The sequence below is a fragment of the Natrix helvetica genome (assembly GCF_964273705.1).
Source record: "Natrix helvetica genome assembly, chromosome: 1".
Classification (NCBI taxonomy): domain Eukaryota; kingdom Metazoa; phylum Chordata; class Lepidosauria; order Squamata; family Natricidae; genus Natrix; species Natrix helvetica.
The window spans coordinates 78,294,693-78,322,000 of NC_138548.1; the positions used below are offsets into that span (position 1 = coordinate 78,294,693).

Genomic DNA, 27,308 nt, shown 5'->3' on the forward strand with positions numbered 1-27,308 from the left:
TTTTTTTCTTATCTCCTGATGACTTTCACAGATCTGTAATTCACATTTACTCCTCCGGCAGATGCCCTAGATAACTAGGTTCTTAACATTTGCATTTGGAAGGTGCCACTATCCTATAACAAAGCAGAAAAGCATACAATTTTAAAGTAAACCTTGAAAAAAATGCCAACAGCTATTTAATATGAAAGAGTGTGCTAAGTGAGAATAGGACCAATATAAAATATTTCAGAAAGACAAAGAGAAAAACTGGTAAGGAATAGAAGCAAGGAAAAAATCATTCTTTTTCAAACCCAAATCAAACAGGATTCTATATGTATAATTAATCTTACTGAATTAAGAGAGCAGGTTTTTTTATTTTCATAGATTTGCCTGTGGTTGTTTTTTATGTATATTTGGAAATGTATATTTTCAAAACAGGAGATAAAATTAATGATTAGGCTACAGTAAATCAGACGCCTACTCTTTATTAGATGTTTTATCAAGTAAAAGGTACATTATGTTGATTATGAAAATAAAAATATAGAGAAGTGATAATTTAAAAATGGATATTGTGGTCATAATTGTTTTGGCTGGAAAACAAGGAAACGAACTGTTTACTTCAGTCAATGAGGAGGCTCACAAGAAGGAGGAAGAGGAGGAAGACGAGGAGGAGGAGGAAACCTTGAAAACTGAAAGACAATCCAGGGTTAGTGAAAGAACTACTTCAAAAAACATGCATTTAGGTACTGTGAAAGTACAGCTAAGTGGTATTGTATTACTCTATATATTTTTATGCTGCTGTAGAAGCATCTGCTGGAAAGACCTATCCAATGAGAGGTGTCTTTGCCCTCCTGAACATATACTTCAATGCTACCCTCTCCTTGTGGTTTGGTGCAGCTTCTGGTTTGAGTTATATAGTCTTCTACCACCACTCGCTTTCTGGGTGGTGTCCATGTTCCTCCTGTCAGTGTTCCAAGTAATGTGCCCATAGAAAACAAACTGAGAGGCACTTGAGCTCCTCAAAGAACAGTTTATTGGATACCTCATATTGGCACAAACTGGTGAAAGCCAACTCTGGGATTTTCCGCGACTTTCACCTAATTATAAGTAAAAGGTTTCCCTTTCCCCCCAAGTCACTGGTCACACTGTCCAATCCAAGTGCTGGCTGGTCACTTGGTTACTTGCTCCTCCTCTGGCTAGCCATGTGTGAGAGTGCCCTTGGTTCCCGCAGGAAAACTTTATTATTTTGGCTACAAAACCCCATCTAACTATTTCTCCCCTCTCACCACTATGTGGCAACCCTGAAACCTCCAAAATGGCTTCAGCCAGGTTCACTTCAGAGTTGACACCTCCCATCCTGTGGGAAATAGGGAGGTCTCACACTCTGCAATTATTTGCCAGTGAACTGAGCATAATGATGGCTACTATAATAATTATAGTGATATTGATGAAAACATATTCAACATCATTTTCTTGACCCTAATCCCTTAGAGGTGTATAGCTGAGAATAATAGTTGGATGAAATTTAATTGTCACTGAAAAGTCATAAACATTGCAAGCATCAATCTCCCATAATTGCCAAGGGGAGATTAGACACAAATCCAAGAAAGATGGGAATCTGAGTGTAGGAAGTTATCACCCAGCCCTCTCCCAGAAAAATGAAATATCCTAGGAAATATTGAAAAGGCAGAATATTTCTCTGGATGTGAAAAGAAACATGTTTCAAAAAGACAAGGTAACTGAGTCGACTTCCGGTCCCTGCAGGCGACGGACGTTTCGTCTGCCGCTTGTCTTCTCAGTGGGCTCCGTTCAGGAGCACAGGGGACCTTGGAGGGGTCCCCTGCCACAGGGCGGCTTGTTGGAGCCCCCCAGACTCGGCAGCAGCCAGTGGGGTTTTTTCCAGCTTCGCCCCAGGAGCCGGGGAGCAGAAGGGGGGGCATGCTTGTCCCTTCACCGAATGGGTTCCAGAAGGAATAAGTTAATCAAAGGAAGCGTGGCTGAAATGTTGGTCATGGAGGATCCTTCCTAATCTCTTCAACTATCGGTAACGGATAAGCAGCAGGCTATCGTAAGTTCCTGTTCAATCTATTTAAAACCGAAGATTAGAGGGAGGAGTTTTTTTAAACCCCCCTCGGACAAAGCAGCATTTAAACTCTCTCTCTCCACTTTGGAATGGAGAGACAACAAAGGCTGACCTGCCACTTGAATTAACTATGCGAGAAAGACTGAAATCACAGTTGCAAGAGTGCTTGCTGAGCTGTTCTTAAAAATCAAAACTTTTGCTCTTCTCCCTGCGAAAAGGAGGAGTCAAGATGGCTCCCCTCCGTTCTCGTTTTTGTACTTATAAATAAAGTCTGCCTTTTGAAACCACCCTGGGGGGAAAAATGATAATTTCTGGCATCTTTTAATACCTCCCTTGAGGGTGCTCTGGATTTCTTCTGCTACGTGGACTTTTTGGATTTTGATTATTTGGTTTCTCTCTTTTTGGTGTACCTCTGTGTCTTGGAACAGTGAAGGAGAATTAACTTTTTACTTTTGGATTCTCCTGCTACCTTGGACCAGCCTGGCTGCACGCTCCAGTGATGCCATTTTCTTTTTAAAAGACTTACCATCTCTGAACTTAGACAATGGGACCTAAGAAACCACCAACGGGCAAGTCACTATCGGCTCCCGCCTCAGCGACTTCCAGTCCAAGTACCCAGCAGCCAAAAATTACTTCATTGCTACAAAAAGAAGCGGCTGGAGAGAGCTCAAAAGAATTATCTGTCAACCAAATGTTTCAGGAAATTATGAGAGGTCAAAACGAACTGAGGAAGGAAGTGGCAGATCTCAAAAACAAACTCAGAGGGGTACAACATAACACAACAGAAAATAGACAAAGAATTGCAGTGCTGGAGGAGGGGGCAGCTGGGATGGGGGAAAAGGTTAAGGAGGTCTGAAAGGGAAATTTAGAACTGGAAAATTTTATGGCCAAAATAGAATTTGAAAGAATGTCTTTTTTTCTCAGGTTCCAGAACCTATCAGAGACAGAAAATGAAGATCTTAAAGATATTATGAGCACAATTTTAGCAGAATACCTTAACAGAAACAAAGAGCAGATGTGGTGGGATATGGACCTGGTCTATAGGATTAATTCAGCATATGCCAGAACCCATAATGTTCCAAGAGAAGTACATGTTAAATTCCTCAGGAGGACCATGAGAGATGAGGTGCTAGGGGCCCAAAGGGAGGGACCTTTAAAATACCAACATAAAGAAATTACCATTCTAAAGCAAATTCCGAAAAAGATAAGAGAAAAAAGGAGGAAATATTCTTCCTTATCAAAGAAACTATACAATAGAGGAATTTGGTTTATATGGTTATTGCCAGAAGGAATGCTGATCTTCTGGGAGGGAAGTCGAATTAGAATTAAGACAGTGGATGAGGCCAAAGCCTTTATTAAAAAACATTTTTCTCTCCCAGAGGACGAAGATAGCGGAGGTGGGGAAAAAGGCAGCAATATACAAGATATGGGGAAGGGGATGGGGCTATGGCTGCACCTGGGGACAGGGAGGAGGGAGCAATATCAAAAAGACTCAGGTCACAAAAATAAATATATCTGAAATATTATTGTAATTGTTGATATACTAGAAAGTGACAAAGAAAGAGATGATTGAACACATGGTTGATATAAAGTAAGAATTCTGTTTATGCTTATCTTTTATATGTTATTTTTAAAATTGTAGAAGCATGAGATTTGGAGGGATTTCTACTACTAACATGGGAGCTACCAAAATTTTCTATGTACCCTTTTACCTTTTCCCCAAAAATGTTTTAAAACCAATAAAAAAAATTTACAAAAAAAAAGACAAGGTAACTCTCCCTGCAGCTTCCTGCCCCCACCTTTTGTCCGTGAGCCATTAAATCCTGAGCTAGTTCACTTTACATAATAAAGAGTTCTCCCCATCAGCTCCAGGGAGATGGGATTAAGGCATGATAATATTGGCGCTTTGCTCAACTGACCACATGGCATCTGAACTCAACCAAACCTGGATTCAAAACTCAGCCTAGAGGGTTGCCCTTGCATGGGCCCATGTGAGTCTTACAACCAATCAGAATACATTTCTTACACAGGAACAGGAAACAGATAGGTGGGGCCGAACAGATTATAAAAAGCCCTGCAAGCCCTTCTTTGGCCCTTCCTTTTCCTTCTCTTCTTCTCCCCAACATTGAAGCATATGATCACCTTTTCTGTTCAGGACTCAGGCCATGTGGTCCTGTCCACCATTAAAACCATCTTTCCAAGCAGCCTCCATGTCTCCAATGTCTTTTTCCCCACTTGGAGCCGAACCCAGAAGGACATTTCTTTCAACATGAAGTAGAAACTATTGAACAGAATATTCTGCATTTCTGAGATAAAAATCAGAAAATCATTTCTGAAAACAATCAGTACTTTCAAACCATCCGAAGCAGATTTACTTTAAAAACAAAGTAATCTGACTACAAATCTTTGCCTCTAACATTTACCTGAGAGAAGATAGATTTTCCCCAGTTCACTTCTCCCTCTAGCTGAACCTGATTAATTTCTAGTCCACCTAGATTGTAACTTTTGATTAAAGTTTTTGGAACTATTTCTCTTAGCACCTGCTGATTCCCTGGAGTTTATTGAGTCTCCAGTCAGTTTCTTATCACACCTCTAGCCTAGAGACATTTTGCTCTCTCTTAAAACCCTGACAGTACATTCTGTTTCTCCAGAGCCTCCTCATTGCATACCAAAAATATTTTGGGTCCCTTGAAATTTTTCTTGGGTCTAACTCAGTACTTCTTTACATCCATAGAAATGTATCTTTGCTCTTATGGTTAGCTCCCTCTTGAACATCAGTTATCTCTCTCCTGCTCCTGGAAACTAGCTCATACCAAAATCCTGTTTCTGTTTCCAATCTTAATCTTTCAGCAATCTTTCCTTCTCTTCCCTCCAGCAGTTTTTCTCTCTCTCTCCTTGGTTCCACATCTCCCTACTTATTTCTCAAAATAATCTCAGGAAAAGCTTTTTAAAGATAAAGGGAAGAGCTGGGAGGTCTTGAAGGAGCTCCTCTTTGTTTTACTCAGGCAAAACTCTTTCCCCTCCACCACCATTCTGGAGCTTCTCCCCTAGCTCCAAAACCTTTGTTTTGCTTAGCCAGAAGAAAGACCTATGGGTGACATCTAATATACATGCTTGCACCTGAAGTCATTTTGGAGTCTCCTGACTACTTTCTGAGGGAACTGTGTATTTGTTGTAAAATTGAATGAGGAGGAGAGAAGGGACTATTATGACTTATTTCTACAAATGCAGATTTCCCATTCACTACAACTACCTGGGAGCAGAACAGGATTTTAGGGTTTAAGTACCAAAATACTTTGACCCAGTTTGCAACAAGAGATGCATCTTGAATAGATGCTACTCTGCCTCAAGCTGCAACGCAGCGCGTTGTGGTGCGAGGATTGCGCTGGCGCTAGCGCTGACGGCGAAAAGACACTGGCAAGAAGAACAAGGCACCGGGGAGGAGAACAGTAGAACAGGACTGATGGGTGTGAGGTGCGAGGATTGCATTGATGCCGGCGGCGAAAAGACTCTGGTAAGAAGAACAAAAGACCGGGGAGGAGAACAAGACAAGGCTAGGAGGCTGGGAGTCAGCCGGGAGAGACTAATTGGAGACGGTTATGGCGGCGGGCGAGGGGAAAGAAAGGTCGCCACTGCCAGGGACTCCTGTTGTTTTTCCATCGTATCCTGGCTGCTCCCATGCCCCTATGCCCCCCCCCCCGGGCCCTGTCGACGCCAGCAGGGGGGCGCCAAATACCTAGTACGAGTCTTTGTGAACCTTTGTGAAGTTTGGTGAATTTTGAAGAGCTCTACCCCAAACTTTAACCTGAACCTTGGAGAACCTTGGAGCCCCGGGTGGGAGCCTCTGGAACCATCTTGAATAGTCTCCCACCTTCTGGTCATCTTTGCCATTTTACACATCTTTGCCATTTTACACAACTAAGGGATATTCGATCATTCCCCCCCCTTTTTTTTCATCCAAGTACATTAACATCTCCTTCCTCCCACCAAGACCCCAACTCATCTTCTATCAACTTTTTTATCAGCACCCTGATCCCACTGGGCTTTTAATTAATTATCTATTCGAGGTCAGACCTGCGGGAGGCCCCTCTCTCGCAGGTATGGCCCTTGGCTCTCTCAAGGGCCTGCCTTGATGACGGGTTTGCGAACCCCGAGAGATGGAAGAAACGGAGGCTGAGGGGCTTTTTATCTAAATGTTTTTTATTGTTATTAAGGGGTTCCAGGGAGGGGGGTGGGTTAACCAGGCCAGGAGAGGAGCCAGTGCCAGACGAACAGGTGAGTCCAGGAGGGAAGTGAGCGGGTTGGGGGGGGAGAAGGAACAAGTTATTCCAACAGAGGGTTGTTTGATTACAACGGTCGCGGGGAGGGGGGAATGCGAGGACAAGAGAAGATCACAAGGTCGGTTGGGAGACCGTGGCTGCTGGCTACGCCCGGTCACTTGTACCAACCCCCGCAACCTAGGTGGCCAGGAACTACAGAGCCGGGGCCTGCGGCTGATGCTTTGCAATGCAAGGTCCGTGACCAACAAGGCCCCCCTCATTAATGAGTTGATCTCTGAGGGGGAGCTGGACCTTGCAGGGATAACGGAGACCTGGTTGGGCCACGAGGGTGGTTTACCCCTCGTGGAAATGTGCCCACCGGGTTTCCGTGCATTCCATCAGCCCCGGGCCCTGGGTAAGGGTGGTGGGGTGGCGGTAGTTATATGGGAAGGTCTAGAACCGAGGGAGTTCACTGTTCCTCAGATACCCGGGTGTGAGTCCCTTGGTGTGAAATGGGGCCCAGGGAGGCAGTGGGGTTTGCTGATTGTATACTTGGCTCCTCGCTATACATCAGCGGCCCTGCCCGAGCTCCTCGAGCTGATCTCGGAGACAGCGGTTGAGATCCCCAAGCTCGTGGTTATGGGGGATTTCAACCTGCCGTCAATGGGAGCAGCATCTGAGGTGGCTCGGGAGTTCATGGCTTCCATGACAGCCATGGACCTGACCCAATTAATTCAGGGCCCCACACACGAAGGTGGCCACACACTAGACCTTGTTTTTGTATCTGAGCAGTGGACAAGTGATCTGGGAATAGGGGACTTAGCTGTTACACCCCTGTAATGGTCAGATCACTCATGTCTCCGGTTGGACTTCCCTGGCACTACCCCCCACCGCGAGGAGGCGGGACCAGACGGTCCAAGCTGGTACCGCCCTAAGCACCTGATGGAGCCGGATAGGTTCCAGACGGAGCTTGGGCCATTACCTGTAGCCCTGACCCGCGCTCGGTCGGAGGACCTAGCGACCGCCTGGAATAGGGCTGCGGCTGGGGCCTTAGACCGGGTTGCGCCTTTGCGACCTCTCCTGCGGCAGCGACCCACCCGAGCTCCTTGGTATACCGAGGAGTTGAGGGTGATGAAGCGCCATAGGAGACGTCTAGAGAGCAGGTGGAGGTCCTCACGCTCCGAATCTGATCGAACACAGGTAAGAGCCTATTTACGGACCTACCTTGTGGCATTGAGAGCGGCCAAACGTAGATATTGTGCCGCTCTTATTGTGTCCGCTGATAACCGCCCTGCCGCCCTGTTTAGGGTGACCCGCTCCCGCTTATCACAGAGGACGCAGGGGGCGCCCTTGCAGGGCAGAGCAGAGGAGTTTGGGGAATATCTGCAGGACAAAGTCGCTCAGATCCGGAGCGGATAGGCCCCCTTCAGTGGCCCGGACGGGCCGCCAACAGTGAGTCTTGTGAGACCATTCTGGGAGGAGTTTGATTCTGTTGCCCCCGAGGATTTGGACAGGTTGCGTGGACGGCTGCGACCCACCACATGTTTAATGGACCCGTGTCCCTCCTGGTTGGTACTGGCATCTTGGGAGGTGACTCGAGGCTGGCTTCTGGGCCTGGTGAATGCCTCATTGGGTGAGGGATCCTTACCAACTGCCTTGAAGGAGGCGGTGGTGAGGCCCTTACTTAAGAGGCCTTCACTCGACCCAACGGAGCTAGCTAATTATCGTCCAGTCTCCAACCTTCCCTTTCTAGCGAAGGTTGTCGAGAATGTGGTGGCGCAGCAGTTTCCACGACACCTTGATGAATCCGATTATCTAGACTCATGCCAGTCCGGCTTCCGACCCGGGCACAGCACGGAGACGGCCTTGGTCGCGTTGGTCGATGATCTCTGGAGGGCCAGAGATAGAGGTTGTTCCTCTATCCTGGTCCTATTAGACCTCTCGGTGGCTTTTGATACCATCGACCATGGTATCCTATTGCGCCGGTTGGAGGGGATGGGAGTCGGAGGCACCGTTTTGCGGTGGTTCGGCTCCTACCTCTCCGACCGGAAGCAATGTGTGTTGACAGGGGGGCAGAGGTCGACCCTGAGGCCACTCACTTGTGGGGTGCCACAGGGGTCGGTCCTCTCGCCTCTCCTGTTCAACACATATGTGAAGCCGCTGGGTGAGATCATCCGTGGTTTTGGGGTTGAGTACCATCAGTACGCTGATGATACTCAGCTGTACATTTCAACCCCAAACCACCCCAACGAGGCTGTCGAAGTGATGTCCTGGTGTTTGGAGGCCGTCGGGGTCTGGATGGGGGACAACAGACTCAAACTCAACCCCTCCAAGACTGAGTGGCTGTGGCTACCGGCATCTCGGTTCAGCCAGCTAATTCCATCGCTGGCCATAGGGGGCGAACAATTGCCCCCTGTGGAACGGGCGCGCAATTTGGGCGTCCTCCTTGATGCCCGGCTGTCAATGGATGACCATGTGGCAGCCGTGGCAAGGGGGGCGTTCCACCAGGTTCGCCTGGTGCGCCAATTGCGCCCCCTACTGGACCGGGATGCCCTGCGCACGGTCACTCATGCGCTGGTGACGTCCTGCCTGGACTACTGAACACTCTCTACATGGGGCTGCCCTTGGGACGCGCCCGGAGACTGCAGTTAGTTCAGAACGCAGCCGCACGGGCTGTGATGGGGAGTACTAGGTACTCCCACGTAACACCTCTCCTGCGCGAGCTGCACTGGCTACCTGTGGTTTTTCGGGTGCGTGTCAAGGTCTTGATTACCATCTTTAAAGAGCTCCATGGCACAGGACCTAGTTACTTGCGGGATCGCATCCTCCCACACACATCCCTGCGGCCAATTCGCTCACACAGGGAGGGGCTTCTCCTGGTGCCGTCCACTAGGCAATGCCAACGGGCGACACCAAGGAGTAGGGCCTTCTCTGTGATGGGCCCAACCCTCTGGAATGACCTCCCCCCCGACATCAGAACCACCACTGACCTCCGCTCCTTCCGGCAAAAATTGAAGACTCACCTGTTCCGACTAGCGGGCCTGGCATAATTACAACTGTTACCTCCTGGTAGACGTACTATTAACTGGTTATTTTAGGGGTATTGTTTTTAATTTAATTTGTGTGTTTCTTAGGGGTTTTAAAATTATATTTATATATACTGGCTAACTGTACAGTTCTTTTTCATTCTATTTTTAACCTCCTCCATATTTAACTGTACATATTTAATTCTTCTATTTATTGTATTTTGATGTATTCTTTGCATGGACTGTACACCGCCCCGAGTCCCTTTTGGGAGAGGGGGCGGTCTAGAAGCACAGTAAATAAATAAAATAAATAAATAAATAAATAAATATCTTCCGCCAACTCTAAATAAATTAGAGCAGTTTAGCCAATATTCTACACTGAAATAATAGGAAGCGAATTGGGATTTCAAGTAGAAAATAAAAATTGTGCAGTGGTTACACTGAGCCAGACTGTAGAAAGTAAGGGAAAGAGGAAGAGAGAGATGTACAACATTGTACAACATTGTTGCCAAGCCCTATCTGTAATATAAGCAAATGTCTAGGCCAGTGATGGCTAACCTTTTCCAGACCGAGTGCCCAAATACAATGCCTGCGTGGTCCCCATGCATGCCCCTCCAAGGCATGCCCCCCCTCCATGCACGGCAGAGACCTGAAGACCAGCTGGCCGGTGGGGAGCTGCGTGGTGGAGCTGAACTTGGGCAACAGCTTGCATGCCCATAGAGAGGGTGCTGCATGTCACCTCTGGCATGCTTGTCATAGGTTTGCCATCATGGGCCTAGCCAGTATAACTATATGGGATTATTTTAAATGCCTGTTTTTTTTTTCTATTCAGAAAAAATTGAGAATTTATGAATTAACCCAGATTAATTTAGCTAGACTCATCTGGAGTTGGGGGAGAAAATCCAGAAAAAGGCAGTGGTAAATCTTTTCTCTGCTTAAAATCTGCCCAGATGTTTCCATGTAGATAGCAGTCTTATTTGTAGCATGCTTTTTAAAATTAATTTAACTTCTATTATAAATAGATTAAAAAGTGCCTGTGACCTTTATTATGTTTGATTTATTCATAAGTAATTTCAAACGATGCTAAGACATCAATATTAATAACTCCCAATGCTCTTCCTATCCCAAAGCATCATTTTTTTTCCATTAGAAAACACCTCCCAGTCAGCTGTCCTAGTAACAAACTCTCCAAAGCTCAGGTCTTTTTGGATCGGGACCAGCCTTTCAAAGGAAAATGTGGAAACAGAAATAAATCTACCCTCCCACTGCTAATTTCACTAGTAACTGCTCGTCCAACCAATTTGCCTCTCCAGATCCTCAGCCCCTCTTGCTCAATACATCTTCCATGGCTGTTGCAACAACTGCTAGTGATTAACAATGCAAGGAGATAATTGCTTTCTTGCCCTTCCATATCTACTTTGTCCCGAGCAGCTACCATGACTTTAATGAAAGAGCAACGGCATTTTTCTCTGCTCCTCTCACTTCTATCTCTTCCTTTGCACATCTCCCTCCCATCCCAGGTACATGCTGCTTCCAGAAGCCATGAGAAATGTAATTTCCCTAGGGCAACAATATACATGGTAATGTCAAGAGCTTTGAAAAACTGAAGTATATGTGTAATTAATAAGGCCAGCCCAAGATGTTCTGTTGCCTAAGGAACATGACAAGGTGCAGCTGCCCCCAAACTGACATATAGAAGTGAAGTGCATGATGCCATCAGAATGTACTGTTTATCAGCCCTTCTAGCAATTGGATGTGAAGACTTAGATCTTGATAATTCAACATGAAAGTAAATCTTCATGGACTAAAACAGCAATATGCTGATTCTGTATCATTTTGAATCATGTTTTTCCCCCTTTCTTTGCAGCTTTACTAGGTTGACAGAGAATGAAAGAAAGACTGAATGTCAGACCTGCCACCACTTAAACCTCTAAATAGAAACAAACATTCCTTGGTTCCATTTATTGAGAAAAGTACCGTTTTATTAGAAGTCAAGTGTATTGAAGTAATGCAAAACCAGAGCTGAAAATCGCATGCCAAAATCCCTAAGTTCAACTCTTCCCTCTCTTAGCTACTTCCCATTGCCCAACTCCATACAAGGTTCAGGCAAGATGTTTTCATAATGGTCAGTCCAAGCACAGTTTGGTATGCAGCTGGTATGCTGGGTGACCTTGAAGCAGCATCTAGAGGAGATACAGCACTTACTTTTATTTTCCCCCAAGCCTTTCCCCTTACATTTCCCCCTCCCCATACTTCATGGCAGTGTGTCATAGCAGCAAAGCACAAGCAAGCATAAGGTGGCAGCTGACACTGAAGCTGATCAAGAAACCAACAAGAACTTTTTACAAAATGAAAAATGATGCACTGTAATTCAATCGTATAGGGGTTTTGAGGCTCACACTTTCATAAAAGCATAAGGGGCCAGCATGAAATTCCACTTTTTCCAAAGACATTGGATCTATTCTGAAAACAGAACAATATCATTAAATAGCATGATTGCCTAATAACTACACTACTGCAATGCCATGGGAGACATATTGCCATTTCTTTCCATGTTATTGGGATAAGAAGTGCCTGAACAAAACCTTGCCAGACTGAGCACTCTACTAGCTGCATCTACAATATATTCTGTGAACTATTGGGGAGGTACTGTCTTCCTCTTCTTTCTCTCACATATAATATCTGGGCTACATTGTCTCTTACTCCTCTGAAATACAACCCGTCCCTCCTGATGCTGGGTAAATATAACCAGGTAGATGTGGCCCTTCAATTGCCATGTAATAACCAGCACCTTGAATTACATCTGGAAGGGTGACACATGTGGAAATGTTGAATTGCATAAAACTTTGTGGGCGGCTGCATTTTGAACCAAGTGAAGCTTCTGGATGCTCTTCAGACGCAGCCACATGTAGACTGCATTATGGTGGCCCACGTGGGAGGTGACTAGGGCATGGGTGATGTGTCTGCTGTTGTACAGACAGTAGCTTAATACTGATCACAGGGTGATCTATCCATGTCAAAGGAATAACAAACAATTCTTACACTTCTGGATCACCAGCTCTAGGCCAACAGAATACTAAATCCAGCATGTAGCTAGTTAGCCAAAGATGTAATTTATATATCAACAAGTTTCACTTGATGTGTCTTCAAAATTCCTCATCCTGCAAATGAGCTATTTAGTCAGTTATTACCTTTGTCACAGGTTTCCTCTTAAAGGATGCTGGGCGCACAGCGTGGTCATCAAAATCATGGATCTAAGGAAGATTTAGAAGTTTAAGACTTGAGTGAGTCTACTACTTAATATCGCTATTGAGTGATAGCAATAACGTGGGATTTCTCATAGCAAAAAAATATGGAACAGATTTATATCATAGAATGATCAGCAAAAATGAAAGATCTCAGCTAAAAAAACAAACAAAAATGCTCCCCATTTGTGCAAAGCCATGGCTTGATACAAGTCATTGCATTTTTAAGTTTCCAGTTTGTTAGGTACTTGTGCGATTAAGCACTAGCAATGAACCCCAGGTCGAGGTTATAACAGAGCAACCCTGTACAGTATACGCAGCGTGCGATAAATAAAGCAACCACACTTAAATAATGAATAGTAAAGTAACAAAATAAACTTTACTTTTTGAAGAATATAGCAAAATCCATAAACACAGCCAAAAAGTCATACACAGAAAAAACAGTCCAATACTACCAAGATAACTTGGATACAAGTAGCAAATAACTTACACACAGTAAGTAGTAGCAACAGTAGTAACAGTTAGACAGCAGTTATCATACATCAATCAAGAGAGAGAGAGAGAGAGAGCAACAACATCAGCTGCAATTTAAATGCTGTAATCTACTAATTAGCAGAGTTCCTCTCTTAAAGATACATAACATGCCTGGTGCAATATATTGTCTACCCAACTTGTTGGTTACACCCTAACATTCTCCCCTTTGGGTAGATCAATATATCCACTCACAATGTAAGATGATAACCTTCACATGATGAGGTATGTTTCACTGAACTTTGTGCCTTAGTGAAGTTGTCTGCTAAATTGTCTTCAGTTGAACAATATTCCAACTTTAACAGGCCTTCCTTAATGCTTTGTCGAACATTAAAATACCTCAAATCAGTATACTTCGATCTCGTCTTAATAGCTAAACTAGTCGCCATTTTTATTGCTGCCTGATTATCTTCATAAACAGTAAAAGGTTCATTGATACTTAATCCCATATCTATAAGCAACTGCTTATAATATATCAGCTCAGTACATGTCAACGACAAACATGAAAACTCAGCTTCCATTGTGGATAAGCTTATGTGTTTCTGTCGTATCGACTTCCATCCAATCAGTACACCACCTAGCATAAAGGCTATGCCGGAAGTTGACTTCCTATTATCTATAGCAGCTGCAAAATTCGCATCAGCATAAACAGTCAAAACTAAATCCCTATTCGGTTCTAAATATAATGCATAGTGGATAGTTTTCTTCAAATAACGCAGCACACGCTTTGCTGCTTGCCAATGCCTCTCTGAAGGACTATCATTGAATCTAGCCAGTTGGTTCACACTAAATGATATATCTGGTCTAGACCAATTACTTAGGTACATTAGGCTACCTATCAAAGATTGATAGATTCCTTTATCAAAACCAGTACCCTCAGTAACCTCAGGATTAAACTCCAATGCCATTGGTGTCTTTGCAGTCTTACATAGCTCCATGCTATATTTCTTAAGTAAATGATTAATTTTACCAGCCTGTGACAGCTTAAAACCTTTACTGGTTCTAACCACGTCTAAGCCCAGATAATGCTTAATTTCACCCAAATTCCGGATTTTAAATTTACTCTCTAATTGTGAAACAATGTCAATAGCTTCCTGCTCAGATCTAGTAATAATAGCTATATCGTCCATGAACAAAAGCAACAACAAGATCAAACCATTTTTCACCCGTCTAAATAAACAAGGATCAGCCAAACCTGGAATAAATCCCATAGCTTTTAGTTCATTTACTATGCATCTGTTCCACTCAAAACCGGACTGTTTTAAACCATAAAGGCTCTTTTTAAGTCTCCAACAACCAGTCTGGCCATTAGAATCCACACCTGGTGGCATCTTCATATAAATGGTATGCTGCAATGGAGCATGCAGATACGCTGTTTCAACATCAATATGGGTAACATTACACCGATACTTAGCAGACCACACCAATGCTGCCCTCAACATAGAGGCTTTCAAGCTCGGAGCAAAAACCTCATCGTAATCCCTCTCAGTTTGGGAAAACCCTTGAGCAACTAAACGAGCCTTATAAATGGCATTGCCAGCAGCATCGTTTTTAATGTTAAACACCCATCTACAGCCAATTGCACTCTCCCCTGAAGGGAGCCTAGCTTCTTCATAAACCTTCAATTCCTGTAAGGATTTCAACTCCTTCTCCATAGCTGTTTTCCACAATTTCTTTTCCTTTTCAGGATACAGCCTTAACTCTGCAAAACTAGAAGGTTCTATGCTAACTTGCAATACTACACTGGCTTGGTATCTGTCGGGTGGATGCCTGTTCCTAGTAGACCTCCTAGGCAATACAGGACTCGCAGAATCATCCTGTTCCACCTCACGAGTAGATTCTACATCTACATCTTCCTCCCTTTTCAGAGTAATAGATGGACCATCCTGATTCTCTAACTGCTCATTTGGTGTATCATGATTAACCAAACGATCAACATCTATATCATCACAAACCTTGTGAAACTCTTGTTCTAGCTTCTCCCAACCAACATGTTCTGAAAATTTAGCACTAGCACTGTGCATAATTCTCCGAGTTCCAGGTTCCCAGAACCTAAACGATCTATGATTGGAATTGTACCCAACAAAAACCATCTTCCTAGCTTTGCTTTGATCCTTCCGTCTAGTCTGTGAGGGAATATGCACCCAAGCAGGGACACCAAATGTGTGTAAATAACTCAAATCAGGCTTCCTACCATGCCAAAGAGTATAAGGAATCTTACCTGTAGTTGAGTTAACTACTATGTTCAGAATATGGTTTGCACACATTATAGCCTCACCCCAAAGTTTTTCTGACAAACCAGAATCAACCAGCATAGTTCTGGTCATTGCCTGCAATGATTGACCACGTCTTTCAATAAATGAATTATGTTCTGGCCTGTAGGGGGCAGAACGCCTATGTTCTATACCAGCATTCTCCAACATTGATGTAAACCTATGATTAGTGAATTCAGACCCATTATCAGTGACTAGGCAAAGTACTTTTTTATCCATCTTACGTTCAACAAACTTTAACCATTTAGTAAAATGTTGGAAAGTTTCTGCCTTTGATTTCATTACATAACAGAAACCATACCTAGAATAATGGTCCATAATGCTGAGTATATAGCAGGCACCTCCTAAGCTAGGTTTCTTAGGGCCAATTAGGTCTGCAAACACTACATCCAGTGGTTTAGATGTCTTGAATCCTTGAAACCGGTTTGCAGGGGTAACCTTACTTTTAGCCTGGTTACAGGCATTACAGTTAAGATATTTTGAACAAGGTTTCAAATTGATTCCATTAGATAGAATAACAGTTTGACGTATCATTTTAAAATTTACATGGCCTAAACGTCTATGAAATAGATGTATACAGTTATCATGGGGCTGTTTATTCTTATAACCAGGTTCAGAACTCGCAATATTTAAAGAGTTCTCATGTAGAATAAATAAATTATTCTCCAAATTGGCAATAACACTATTACCTTCTTTTTCAATAATGCATCTATCATTCTTAAATGTTACTGTAAACCCACATTTCACAAGGTCTTTTACAGATAATAGGTTAAATTTCATTTTAGGTACATATAACATTTCCAATTTTTCATTAATACATGGACAATACGCTGTACCTTCACCTGAAGCCTTAATTTTCCAACCATTTGCTAAGGAAATGTGCTGTTTGCTAGCCTTCATAGTAACAAACCTTTCTTTAACCTTAGTTATAGAATGGGATGCGCCACTGTCAACCACCCAGAAACTATGATTTACAGCCTTATCTACCTTAGCTACAGTTACAGTAACATTGTTGCTTTTTCTTTTACTATTAGCAACACTCCTTTTCTTGCTATTTTTACAGTTCTTAGCAATATGCCCCTTACCACCACAAGAATAACATTTCTTAACAAAATTTACAGTTGAAAACTGTGTTTCTTCTTGTGATTGATTGTCTCTGAACTGAACTCTATCCTCTCTTCGTCTGGACTCTTCAAGCAATCTTCCGGTAACCTCAGATAATGTCAGTTCATCTCGTGAAAGAACTTCCAATGAGGAAACAAAAGAGTCGTAGCTTTCATCAAGCGATGATAGAATAATATACACCTGTTGAAGCGCAGAAAAAATTAACTCTTTTTCTTGCAAATCCTGCAAAGTTTTCTTCATGAAGTCTAAATGAGCCAACATATCACCACCTTTTTGCAAACGGGCTCTAAACAGTTTCCGTATGAGATAAATATGAGCACCCACACTGTCCCGAACATAAATTCTCCGCAATGTGTTCCAACACCTAGCAGCAGACTCTTCGCCACGAATATGGACCAGTTGCTGGTCATTCAGTGTTAGTCCAATAATGCAGAGAGCTCTCTCATTGTCCCTGTTAAACTGCGCAATCTTCTTCGCATCCTCATTATCAGCAGGATCCCAATCTGTAACATCTGGTGGGTTCTGAACCACAACCCACAGTCCTTCTTTACGCAGAAGTAGGGAACACTTCAAGGACCAGGAAACATAGTTGGTTCCATCAAACCGGGTAATCATGGAGAGTGCAGCAGACTGTTCTTGTGCCATATTCACAAAAATAAACTATCCAAAAAGTGGTGCTTAAAAAAAAAAAATATGGTTAAGGCAGGGCGTCTGGGCCCATAACCAATGTTAGGTACTTGTGCGATTAAGCACTAGCAATGAACCCCAGGTCGAGGTTATAACAGAGCAACCCTGTAAAGTATACGCAGCGTGTGATAGATAAAGCAACCACACTTAAATAATGGATAGTAAAGTAACAAAATAAACTTTACTTTTTGAAGAATATAGCAAAATCCATAAACACAGCCAAAAAGTCATACACAGAAAAAACAGTCCAATACTACCAAGATAACTTGGATACAAGTAGCAAATAACTTACACACAGTAAGTAGTAGCAACAGTAGTAACAGTTAGACAGCAGTTATCATACATCAATCAAGAGAGAGAGAGAGAGAGAGAGCAACAACATCAGCTGCAATTTAAATGCTGTAATCTACTAATTAGCAGAGTTCCTCTCTTAAAGATACATAACATGCCTGGTGCAATATATTGTCTACCCAACTTGTTGGTTACACCCTAACACAGTTTCACCAAATTAAAATAAAAACTAACATTTTAATTTCTAATGGTTGCAGTGGAGCCCAAACAGTTCTGTTATATGCATGGTCTAACAGGAGAAGTCAAAAGCTCAGATGTTATGCTTTAGTCCGGAGATACCTTGTATCTTGGTATTAGCACATAGGGTACATTTGCATTCTCCATCATCATCATCACCCACCATCAGCATCAGCATCAGCATCAGCATTTCTTCAAATTGGAATGAGTTGCCTCTCATTTTGAACTGGATAATGGCCTGCTTTAGATTTTTAATGAATAAAAGGGACACATATGCATCAAATGGTGCCATTATGTGAATACAATTTTACAAGCAATTTCAGGTTCACAGTAAGTTTCCTGTAATGTGAAATGAAATTAGTCTCCAATGTCACACGGAATGCCCATTCCACATAAGTTACTTTCTCCAGTTTGTAAACTGAATAGAAAGCAATGTGTTATGGTTTCCAATTTAAAAAGATTTAATAGCATATTTAAGTAATAATTAAAAGCTCTGTTTAACACTCTAGGTTGTAAATCCTCCAGCTGCCATCATTTAAACCAACAAAGTGTCTCAATTCAATATACAAAGGTTGGAGAGCTCAAATCTTTAATTATTGTTATACATGCAGAGTTATTTTTAATTAATAAATGCAAGTGATTTTACAGGAGAGGGAGCAGGAACTCATCTAAAGAGAGCTTAGGCAATGAGGTATCCTAAGGGAAGCATTTATTATTGGACTAAAAAAAAATCACAATAATGAAAAAAATATAAATAAAAAGAGAGTATTTTTTTAAAAAACCCAACAGACTAATTAATTATTGCACTGGTGAAGAAATGAACTGAGGCAGCAGATTTGTTCTTCTTCGAGACACTAAGTGCTAAAAGTAAACACTAAACACATATCAGTCCTGAAACTATCACGATTCTTTACAAGTCAACAGTGTTACGTTTCAGTTGTTGATCTACTTGATCATAGCAGCAAAATCTGGATTCCAATTGCCAGTTGGTAGTCATGTATTCATTTTTTTAAAAACCCTTTCTTTCTACAACCCTGTAATCCCTATTTGGGGTAGAGTTGGGGCAACTGGTTGGAGCTGAGCATTTACTAGCTGGATGCCCTTCCTGCTGCCTATGCAGAGTCTGCAACATGTATTTTTGTTTCCTTTCCACTCTAAGAGAGAAATATCTGCTGCTACCTAGCGTTGAATTCTCAATCTTCTGAGTGGGAGGCGAGCATCTTCGCCACTAGGCCATCGTGCCCCTCTGTCAGGTATCTAAATAGTGTTGACTTAAATTTCCAGAGATGTGTAAAGTTTGCAAGTCTGCAATTTTTATTCAATTCCCCAAAGTAATTGAAAAGTTATGGGCAGTTACCTTGGTTTTTTTCTTTTTTAAAAAAGTATAAACATCCTTAGTAATGATGAAAAATAATAACTCTTTCAGTGCCCTGTAATTGGCGGTGGACTTTGCAGATATCAGTTGGAAGGCAAGGCACAGTTGGGCTGAAATCAGCAAGGAATTCCAGACCTATAGACTAGACTAGAAAGTCTAAAAACATCAACTGGAAAAAGGTTAATACTGTTGCCAAATAAAAGCATGGATGTTTCCATGAGGTCACCAGGGCCCAAACTCAACTTGAAGACAACTTTCTTTTAGCACATATATATATATATATATATATACACTGTTCCCCTCCCATCCCACATGCCTCTTTATCTGGACTCTGTCTGGTTCTATTCCATTACAACTGACCTCTAGAATTGGGTTGACTGGTTTGAGAGACAATGATTGGTTCAAAGTCAGTTTCCATGATTGACAGTGAAATTGACCTTGGTGTCCCTGGTTCCAGTTGAATACCTTAAGACGGCATCACATTGACTATCACTTAAGACATTTAGATCCATGGATCATAATGCAAGTCTGCTGAATGTATGTATATAGCAAAGTAAATAGATGCATTCATCCAGTTTTTCTGCTGAAACGGGTTGAGATTTCTGATATTATACGTTGTAATGACGGTGTGTCATATCTAATTCTCAGAACCTAGCATGCAGCCTTATTTAGCATCTCTCCCCAAATGACTGCAGCATCATAATTATTTTTTAAATAATCCCTAGTTTGTTTAAAATAGCTCCCTAGTTTGGACAGCAACTTCTGGCACATTGTGGCTCCCTGCTCTGCACAGGCAACTTCACAAAGATGGCCTTCGGTGCTCTCTGAGCTTGCTTGTTTTCTTGCAGACATTTCATTACCCTAACTGGGTAACATCATCAGTGTTAGTAACTGGGTAACATCATCAGTGTTAGTAACGAGTGCTTGTAGAAACCAAAGAATGTCTAAGACCGCTCCCCTCTCACACAGACAGGCAAGACACCAGAATATAAACTGACAGCAAATAGCACTCCTTACTAGCACTGATGGACAGGGGTGGCTTTCGCTTACCTTCCCTGCCGGTTCACAAATGTGTGTGTGTGTGCGCGCTCACTCTCTTCGCTTACACACGCCCTGCCCACACATGCACCCAGCCTCCCACGCATGTGCTTTGCTCAAAAAACGTCCTTAAATAGGATGAAATAGAGCCAGGTCAGGTTGGCAGGCCCACCTGCAATTTCTGCTACCGGTTTGGGCGAACCGGTCCGAACCGGCTGAACACCACCTCTGCTGATGGTGTTACCTAGTTAGGATAATGAAATGTCTGCAAGGAAACATTCAAGCTCAGAGAGCACCAAGGATTCCTCATTTCATCCCTGAGCTATAAATATTCTCCTTTATTGGTACAAAGATGGCTTCAGAATTTTTGGACAGTAGTTGAATCTATGCTAGGCTCACTCAGAAGGACTTCTTATGAGAAGAAGGGACCACTCTAATCCTCCTGCAGCTTTTTTTCCTATTTCATTCTTGTCCTCTTCCCCTACTACACCTCTGTGATCTTCCTCATTATGGAATTCACCCACCTGTCAGCAATCAAAATTTACCAGTTTGTCTATCCACCTGTCACTTTGGAAGAATTTGGAAACATGTGTCTTCTTAAAGGCCACTAGATCTGTTATTAAATTGTGCTTTGCCAATCATGCATTTCATGGCTGTGAAAACCGGGTCCTCATATCTCCAGCAAGTCATTCTAACCTGGCCATGGAAGGGCTGTTCTCACAGCAACTTCAGTTGACCAATAGGGCTTGGCAGTTGCTTGATGTCATCACCCAGATGATGAATGAGACATTGTAGATTGATTGAGAGAAGATGAAAAATACTACCTTTAAACTGGATCATGACCAAGTTTAGGCTGCTTTTACAGTAGGCTGAGGATAAGACAGGGGCTGGGCCATGAAGACATGTCCTTTAAAAGCATCTTGCTGCTGCAATTACTGCAATCAGGCATGACAATAAATCCCAAAGGAGCAGAAAATTATATCAGCATGAAATTAGCTGCCTAGATTGCATTTTCTTTGCCTGCCATTATTGCTTCTAGTCTGATTTAATTGTTGCATGACACCATCCTGATTATTAGAGGATGAAGTAGTGGAACTCCATTATACCTTCCTTTCCCTTTTTCCTTTTTAAAATAGTTCTTATTAAAAGAGTTTAATAAGAATTAATAAGAAATTCCAAAAAAATGTAAATATAGTATATGTGAAAAAAAAGAAAAAGAAAGAGACAAAAATTAAAAGAAACAGAAAAACAGGATTGAAAACATGAGATAGATAGATAGATAGATAGATAGATAGATAGATAGATAGATGATAGATAGATAGATAGATAGATAGATAGATAGATAGATAGATGATGGATGGATGGATGGATGGATGGATGGATAGACGGATAGATGGATAGATAGATGATAGATATATAGAGATATACGGTATGTTTCAGATTTTCTTCTTGGCAGTTATCCATCTAACTGTAATAGAACCCCCCCCTCTCTCTCCTTTCTTTCTATAAACTATTCTTTCTAATCATAGAAACCATAGGTCACAAAATAATTTTCTTCTTGATGCAAAAAATCCATAAGGGGGTTCCCAATCACTGATGAATGTCAGTAATGACCTTTCTCTAATCAAAGGAGACACTTTTGCCATCTTAGTAAGTTCTATAAATTTCACCGACCATTCCTCCATGGTGGGTAATGCTGAATTTGGCAGCACAAGGAAACAACAACCAATCATGGGCCGTCAGCACACCAATCAACCAATAGGAAGGCACCACATAAATAGCCCAAAGCACATTTTCAAGTAGAGAAAAGTTCCCTAAAGTTGTGCTCCAGCACAAGTCTGAAAGCTCGAAAGAGTAAATCTCTGGTCCGGTGACAGATCTAGATTTGATCTTGCGGTGTTCAATTTTTCCATCTTAAGCCATCTGAATCAGAACCAAAATAGAGCTGGAAGGGACCTTGGTGGTCTTCTAGTCTAGCCCCCTGCTCAAGCAGGAGATCCTATACCATTTCAGACAAGTGATTGTCACTGCTCAGTCTCTTCTTAAAAACCTCCAGTGATAAAGCACCCAACAACGTCTGAAGGCAAGTGTTCCACTGGTTAATTGTCCTGTTAGGAAGTTTCTCCTCAGTAATCTGGGTTATTAAATGATGAACTCCACTATAGCTTCCTCTTTCTTTTTCTCACTGCCATTGCAATAGCAGCTACCTGATAAACAGGACTACCGCAGTGACTCAGATGTTGGTCGCCACTGCTAACAAGACCCTGCAAGTAAGTAAGCAGAGTTTAGAATTCTCTTTGAGGCCAGATTTAGTTTCTAAGTAATATGAGCATTACTCAGCATGGGACGTCTGCAGTGTGTTTTGAGGTCACGTATGTAAACTGGACATTATGTCTTCGGGAGCACAATGGGACTGACTTCTGGACTGAAGTAAGTGTGCAGCCTAAAAGGTTTTGAAATGCAAAACGACATTGTGTTCAAGCAAACTGATATTGCTACTTCACGTTAAACTATTTCTTTATTAACTGCCCAGCTTTTTATTGTGCCAATTTTAATCCATTGCTAATAAAGTGTTTGTCAAATACCAACTTTTCATCTTGCTGAATTAGTACCATCCTTGATGTATCACATCAGCAAGTATTTTCTTTGTGTTGTATAAAGCTTTCAGAACTGGAGGACGTTTTATATTCCTTTTCATTTCCTCAAAAAGCCTTTTTCTGTAGCTTTCTTTTTGTTGTTCTTGTTGTTGTTCGTTCCTTGCAGATCAATTTTCTCAAAGGTTCACACATCTCCATTAGAGAATGCAAAATTTTTGACAGGCGCATATTTTATAATAAGTTTTTCAACATGTTATTTCAGAAGTACAGCCTGTCAAACCTGAAAGGCCTACAGCCTCATTGGGTAACCAGCTTTCCAAAATAGGTTCTTGAGCTGCAAAGACTCTGCTTTCTCTAGGTCCAGTGATGAAAGCAGAATGTAGCTACGTAGTCATCTTTTTCCTAATTTTTCCAGGTTGGAGTAACAATTAACTTTATCTGCCATCCTAATAGTAAAATCCAACCAGCATATGATTGTTGGAAATATGGGGTATGAACCAGTGGTGGGTTCCTGCTGGATCGCACCGGATCGCGCGCGCTCCCTTTCAGCGCTCCACCTGGCTTGCGCGCTCCCTTTCAGCGCTCCACCTGGCTCTCGCGCTCCCTTCCGGCGCTGAAACCGGAAGTACAGTCTTGCCCCGCCCCTGGCGAAGCAACGACGCCTGTCTGCGCTCCACCAGCTCGGCTGGGAACGGAGATGTTTCCTCAGAGGAGCGGAGCGCCTGAAAAGACTTTTCAGGCGCTCCGCTCCGCTGAGGAAACATCTCCGTTCCCAGCCGAGCTGGTGGAGCGCAGACAGGCGTCGTTGCTTCGCCAGGGCCGGGCAAAACAGTACTTCCGGTTTCAGCGCCGGAAGGGAGCGCGAGAGCCAGGTGGAGCGCTGAAAGGGAGCGCGCAAGCCAGGTGGAGCGCTGAAAGGGAGCGCGCAAGCCAGGTGGAGCGCTGAAAGGGAGCGCGCAAGCCAGGTGGAGCGCTGAAAGGGAGCGCACGCGATCCGGTGCAATCCGGGAGGAACCCACCACTGGTATGAACTCACTCCTCACCCTGTCTCCTATGATGAAAATAAGCAACTTAGTGCCTGATAACAACTGGCTAAGGCTAACCTTTGAAAATTTAGACAAACTCAGAGCTGGTTGTTACTTGAATGAGAGACCACAATAGAATTCTTTACTACTCTGTTCTATTTTAAAGACCAGGTGTTGCAACAGAAAAGGTGGCAGACTTTAACAGAAAGGGCCAGTAGCGTGCCTCTCCTATTGGACTTGATGGAACAGGTAGACACAATCAGTGAAAGGCAATCCCTAAATAAGATAGGGTTGTCCACAATTGTTCCAGAAGGTAGACAAGAAAGAATGAGTTTAAATTATAAACAAGTAGAAATTGATTAGTCAACCATCTACCTCAAGAGGTGGTAGATTTTCCCCCCTAAAGCTTTTAAAGAGAGGCTAAATGGTAAGGTGACCAACTTTTTTACAATGAAAAGGAGGACAAAACACGTTCTATTGTCCAAAATGCTAAGGTGACCAACTTTTTTACAATGAAAAGGAGGACATATACATTGGAAAAAATATATCGTAAATAAAAGAAATATTTTATTCATTGCAACAATAATACACTAAAATATGATATATGCATAATAAAAACATTTGCAACATTTTATATTGCAATTATGCTTACATGCCTGTTAATTATTATTTAAATGAGTACTTTTCCATTGAATTAATATTTTTTGTCAATGTATCATCTTCTAACAATATATTGGAAATATCTGAACAAGAAATATCCTTCATATTGAATTATGGCAAGTGCTGCAGCTAGAGTATCAACATTCAATCTCGATTTCTCACTTGTCGAAAAATCATTGGCAATTGAAAAAACTCTTTCAACTGCTGCATTAGTTCCAGGGCAGCACAACGTAAATTGAACAAGTATAAATAAATGTTCACATGGAATATGTTCATTTTTGAAATGGCTGAAAATATCCACCCATCTTTTATCAATTTCAACATGTTGATTTTCCCATTGTATTAATTTTTCAGAATTTAAATATGCATTCAGTCTTCTAATTTCTTCAAAGAGACAATTGTCATCTATTTTAATGTCTAGCATTTCTTTAGATAAAAATTCAACACAAGATTCAATATCTGTTCAATATACTTGCGATGAAATAAAAAAAACACCATTAAAAACTGTTTAATAAAATACGTCACATAACGCGCAACAGATTAGCCTTCAAATATCAAAAAGGAGGACATGTAGGAGGACACTTTTCGAGGGAGGACAGAACTTACAAAAGAAGGACTGTCCTCCCTAAAGGAGGACGGTTGGTCACCTTATAAATGGTCATATACAGTATCATTAATACTGTAGTAGGGTTTTTTGGTTTTTTTGCACTGGCCAGGATGTTGAACTAAATTTTTTCCTACAGTGTGTCCTTCTATTCTTCTTTATGATTCTATGCTTACATATCACCATAAATGAGATTTAAGATTTAAATTTAATATTTTTTCATTACTAAAATATTTCAACCTTCAAAGTAACCTTCCAGTTTGAAGCTTTAACATAAATCTCTTCTATAAAGTACAAGTCATAAAGAAATTAAAACCAACCTTCAGATGCTCTTGAATGAACATAAGCTGGTAGCTAAAAGAAAAAGGGCATCTTCATTCTTGCCTGACATCTAAAGTTCTGTTCTTCAGACTTTTAAGGTGCAATCCTATACCCAGATTCCTCCGAGTAATCCATAATTCCATTGAATTCACTGGGATAGATTTGAGTATGTGTATAAATGTGTTTGTTTGCTGTGAGTATATGTGTGTCATTCTATGAAATACACTTACAGTTATCATTCATAAATAAAACTCTTCTTACTAAAACCCTTGAGTTGTCATTTTCAGGATAGCTCCATTGATCCCCTTTGGTTAGGGCACCAGGCTAGAAACTGGGGCACCTGGAATTCTAGCTTCATCTTAGGCACAAAGCCAGCTGGGTGATCTTGGGCTAATCAGACATTCTACCTACCAGGGGTGGGTTCTGGCAGTCACTAACGTGTTTCCCCGAAAATACGACAGGGTCTTATATTTTTTTGACCCACGAAATATGGCCTTGGGCTTATTAAAGGGGAAGGCTTATTATTTTTGGGTTGCCGGGGGGCTGCTCCCTTGCGACTGGGTTCCCGAAGAGCTGGGCCCTGCCTGGCCAGAGGGTGGGGGGGGGATTGTCCAGGGGGCTTATTTTTGGGGGTGGGCTTATATTTTTGCCCACGCGAAAAATGTGGCAAGGCTTTAGTTTCAGGACAGGTTGTATTTTCGGGGAAACACAGTACTGCCGGTTTGCTCATGGGCACGCATGCACAGTACAATAAAAATTGTTCTGTGCATGCGCAGAAGCAAAAAAACAAGATGGCAGTGCTTATGGCGCTGCCTGGAGAACCGGTTCAGGGGCATGGCAGGCCTGGGTCACTGCCGGTTCCAGCAACCCAGGCCACCAACCACTACCGGTTCAGCCGAACCGGTCCAAACTAGTAGGAACCCACCACTGCTGCCTACTAAGGAGACAATGGCAAGCCAGTTCTGAAATATTGCCCAGAAAATTACAGGGATTTGTCCAAGCAATTGTCAGGAGTCAAAAGGGCACGTGTGTGCACACACTCACACACATGTATACACAAACACCCCCCCACAAAAGAACCCTCCATGAACAGCTATTTTAACGATGGAATGACCATTCCAGAAAATAACCACTCCTTGCTCTTTTTAAGAATCAAGAAAATACATTTTATTATCCTGCGGAACGTGATGCATTAGTGGACTCATAGTACAATAAAAATCTTGATTTAATGAACTCACTTGTGGGATGGGTTCCATTATTCTCAAAGGTCTGTTAAATACAAAGTATATTGTTTGGGTCAATTTATATCATTGTTGTTCTGCATAGTCATTTGTGATTCAATTGCAATGGAAGGTGGTGGCATGACTTTTAAAGCCCTACATGGCATAGACCACATTACTTGCAGTAGCATGTGTCTCTGAAGGTTTCTGATTTTACAGAATAGGCAAGCTCCAGATTCCTTGTACCAAACAGTGCCACCCTATGGGACTGAGGAGGCATACTCTATGGTCTGCCCAGTGAGATTTGATAGCCTCAACCCTCTCAGCCTTCTTGAAGGCTGTTCAAAGTTGGCTCTTTCCCCCAAGACTCAGGGCCCATACATGGATGTTTTGTGAAAATATGAACATATATCTATGTCTATATCTATATCTATGTCTATATCTATCTATCTATCTATCTATCTATCTATCTATCTATCTATCTATCTATCTATCTATCTATCTATCTATCTATGTAGGTCTTTGGTTGTTCAGGTTTTCTCCCGCGTAGAATTGGAAGTATCTTCACTAAGAAGATACTTCCAATTCTACGCGGGAGAAAACCCGAACAACCAAAGACCTACATACAAACACCCGCGAAAACCTCAGAAAACAAATTTATATATATACATATATATATATATATATATATATATATATATATATATATATATATATATATATATATATATA

At 42.2% G+C, this 27,308-nt stretch overlaps 1 long non-coding RNA gene across 1 annotated transcript; it reads right to left on the bottom strand.

The window, feature by feature from the left end:
• LOC309384349 lies at positions 1-25,535 on the bottom strand. Its single transcript, XR_014174041.1, has 3 exons — positions 25,356-25,535; positions 12,539-12,601; positions 1-113 (listed from the first exon to the last, which is right to left on the bottom strand). It is a non-coding gene; the product is annotated as an uncharacterized lncRNA (long non-coding RNA).
• Between the last annotated feature and the right edge of the window lie 1,773 nt (positions 25,536-27,308).